This window comes from Tupaia chinensis, unplaced genomic scaffold, assembly GCF_000334495.1.
Source record: "Tupaia chinensis unplaced genomic scaffold, TupChi_1.0 Scaffold000214_1, whole genome shotgun sequence".
Taxonomy (NCBI): Eukaryota; Metazoa; Chordata; class Mammalia; order Scandentia; family Tupaiidae; genus Tupaia; species Tupaia belangeri.
The window spans coordinates 674,489-678,684 of record NW_006159689.1 but is presented as its reverse complement, the minus strand read 5'-3'; positions in this window follow the sequence as shown (position 1 = coordinate 678,684).

Here is a 4,196-nt window from a genome sequence, read left to right as displayed (position 1 = left end):
CCGGGAGCAGCCGCGGCGGCGAGCGCTGCCAGGAGGAAGCTGCGGACCCAGCCGGGCGCGGGTGCTGGGAAAGGCTCTCCGGCCTCGCGCGGCGCCGCCTCTTCCGTGCAGGTCGCCAGTCTCCCGAGTTAAGTGATATGTCACTGTGACTTTGATTTGAAGTTTCTTTATATTAAGCATTTTTTGTCTGCTTTTGACCATTTATATGCCTTTATTTGAGAGTTATCTGTTCAGCTCATTTGACCATTTTTTAAATTGGATTGTTAGTTTTTCTGCAGTTGAGCTGCTTGAGTTCTCTGGTTATCAATCCTTTATCTGAGGCATAGTTTGCAAATATTTTCACTCATTTTGTAGGTTGTTTTTTTCACTATATTTATTGTTTCTTTTGCCACACAGAAGCTTTGTTCACTGAGGTAATCCCACTGTTTATGTTGAGGACTGTTGCCTGTGCTTTAGGGGTCTTATTTAAGAAATCTGTGCCTGGGACAGCAGATGGTATAATGGTTACATCACTGGACTCCCATGTAGCTGACCACAGTTCAAGTCCTGGACTTGGCAGCTTAAAGCTCATGTCGGGTGCATGTGCATGCATATCCAAAATCCCAAAAGAATGGAGGAGAAGAGATTGCAGCATGGCCATCCCCCCTGGGGATGGGGGGTGATTTCTTGCTTTCTGTCTCTCTGTCAAGTGCATGCACCCTATAGGGAAAATCTCTAAGAAAGAAAGAGAAAGGAAAAGAAGGAAAGAAAGAGAGAGGAAGAAAGAAGAAAGAAAGAGTCTATGTTAATGTCTTCAATCACTTTCTACGTGTTTTCCACTAGTAGTTTAATCATTTGAAGTTTTACATTTAGATCTTTGATCCATTTTGAGTTGATTTTTATTACTAGTGAGACATAGGGGTCCAACTTCATTTTTCTGCAGATGAATACTCAGTTCTCCCAGCACCATTTGCTGAAAAGACTTTCTTTTTTCCGTCAGATTATCTTGTGTTCTTTTTTTTTTTTTTTTTTGGAGAGATTTTCACTGTAGGGCGCGGGCGCTCGCCAGACAGACAGAGAGAGACATAGAGACAGAAAACGAGAAATCCCCCCCCAGGGGGGATGGTCACGCCGCAATCCCTTCTCCTCCATTCTCCTCTCGGGATCTTGGGCACGCACGCACACGCGCCCGGCATGAGTTTTAAGCCACCGGGTCCGGGACACGAACCGCGGTCGACTACATGGGAGTCCAGCGACATAGCCATTATGCCAACCGCTGGTCTCTCTTGTGTTCTTCATCCACAATCATTTGGCTGTTTGTTTTGTGGCTTATTTCTGGGTTCTCTGTTCTATTCTGTTGGTCTATTGGTGTCTGTCTCTATTATACAGGCCATAACAATGATGTTAGTACCAAACACTTGCTATGCTCCAGGCACTGTTTCAAATGCTTTATAAATTCCAATGTATTTAGAGTAACTTATTTATTTAGAGCAACTTACTTAGAGATGAGCAAAACAAGATTAGGGCTTGTAAGCAAAGGGATAGGCAAATCTAGGCTAGCAGGAAAACAGAAAGCAGAGTTGAAAAGGCAACAGTTATATCGGATAGAGAAGAACACGGAGAGATGGTTTACGCCAGTTACAGGTATTTCTCTCTGTAAGTGGAATAGCACGTAACAGCACACATTGAAGAACAAAAATCAAGCATAGATGTGCATTACATACTGGGAAACTGACAAGAAAGTGTTGGTGGAAAACAACTTTTTTTTTGCTATAGGGCACATGTGCTCTCTAGAGAAACGGAGAGAGAAGTCACCACCTGGGGTGGCAATGCTGCAATCCCATTTCCTCAGGTCGCTTCTTAGGATATTGGGCATGCACACACACATGCCCAGAGTGATTTTCAAGGCACGGGGTCCAGGACTCGAACTGCCATCGGCCGTGGGGGAGTCTAATGCCTTAACCCCCATGTCACCTGCTGGCCCTTGCAATAATTTATTTCAATGACTCATTCAGTATAAAAGGTTGTGTCCGGCCCATTAGCCTATGAGGCAACCGATGACACAGCGAGGACCGGGTATGGCCCAGCGCGTGCCTGTCAGAGCCGATGCCGCACTTTGGTTCCCGATGTGGCACTTGGACGGGGGCCCAGTGGGAGCTGTTCGGATCTGGGGCAGGTCCCTTGTGGGCAGACTGCCTTCCTGTCACAGCGCAGAGAGGTTCTTGTTCTCATGGGACTGGACCGCTGCCTCCAGGTGGGTCTGCAGAAGGCGAGCCCCGATGTCGGCCTGTCTTCTATCCCCTGCTCGCTGGCCTTTCCACATTTCCATGGTGAGATGAGGCAGCCCGGCCTTCACCAGAAACCTCAGACGCTGCCTCCAACCTCCGCGTTCCAGCTCCGGAGCTGTGGGCAGACCCGCCTCTGCTTTTGAGAACCATGGGCCAGGTCTTCCATCAGAGCAATGCCCACCGGGCGAGAGCTGATGAGGAGCATCTCAGGAGGCTTAGCGGGGACGGGTCATGCACAAGGCTGGCAGCACCCGGGCGGTAACCGTGATTGGTGGGGCTTTCTCTACCGAGAGGAACTGTTTGCACTCCACTGGACGAACGCCGAGTTGCCAGTGAAGTTTTCCGAGCCTGGACCTTTAAGTAACAGGCAGGAGTGACGTGCCCTCCGACAGAGGATTGTCCTCGGTCAGGCCAGAGCCCCATGTGACGGTGAAGGGCGTATTTCTTGCCTTGTCACCTTATTTAGAAATTTCAAATATTTTCCCTTAAAATGACTCCCCCTAACAGCGCCAGCAGGCGCTATCTGTTCACAGGTGAGCCGGGGAGGTCTGAGCGCACGCTGCGCAGGGGTGAAGTCGGGACTCCCGGGGTGTGGAGTAGCGCCTTCAGGAAACAGGTTATCATTTTGTTTTCATTACGACCACCGTGTGACTCCGCGAAACTCCGGGTGCGGGCTGGCTCTCCGCAAAAGGGTGATGGAGGCCCAGGGACCCGCCCTCCTGCACATGGACAGGGCTCGGGCAGGGAGTGCTCTCGAGGGCCTGGATGGCAGCCTTGTGCAGCCTGCTGTCCTTCCACACAGCACAGCCTGGGTGCCCTGCTCCACCTGCTTGGCCATGTTCGGAGCTGGGCTGGGCGGGCCAGGCGTGGCAGAGCAGGGCCACCATACTCTGAGATGCTGGGCCTGAGCGGGAAGGCATGGGTTCGCATCCACAGGCTTCCACGTACCCACCCAGTGTGTCTGTGTGCTGGTGATCGGGGTTGGCTGAGGCTTGCAGGTGGGGTGCAGTGTGCAAACCCCACCAGGGGTGCCTGCCTGTGTGCATGTCCGTTGTCTGTCTCCATCATGGAGGAAATACACACAATAAGAAAGGGGCGGGTGGTGGCTGATAACACGTTTCCTGTGCAGCGACCCCCCAGGGGCCCCACGGATGCCGCTCCGTGTCCAGACCTCCCTGAGCACACTGGGCATGGGGTGGAGTGTGAGCTCGGCTGGCTGAGCTGGGGGTGAGAGCAGCGTCAAGACCCTGTCAGAGACCCTGTCTCCCTCCTGCCTTCTGTCTCTGTCTCTCTCACTCATGAAACAATTTTTTTGTGTAGAGAGATTTTAACTATAGGGCGCATGTGCTCACCAGAAAGACAAATAGAGACAGACAGAAAGCGAGAAATCGCCCCCAGGGGCATGGCCACGCTGCAATCCCTTCTCCTCCATTCTTCTCTTGGGGTTTTGGGCACGCACGCACACGTGCCCAGTGTGAGTTTAAGCCACTGGGTCCGAAACTCGAACCACAGTCGACTGTGGGAGGCTGCGCACCAACAAGTCGGCTGAGGTTTCTCAGAGAGCAAACTAATTGCCATGATTGGTTCCCTTCAAAAAACCTGACCTTCGAAACCTTGCTCTGATTGGCCACTAGAATCCCTCAGATTTGCATATCTGGTACCTCTTGATTGGTCCAAAAGCAACCAATCATAACCCACCGTTTACAACCAATCACGGCCCACCGTTTACAACCAATCACAGCCCACCAGTGTGTATATAACCACGAAGCCTGGCCCACAGTAGCCAGACAACAATGACCAGGAAGACGACAACTGAAGAGCCTGAAGAGCTGACACTGCATCGTCTCCAGACGACCTGGGAGACCCTGAAGAGCTGTAACACTACATCGTCTCCGGACGACCCTGAAGAGCTGTGACACCGCGTCGTCT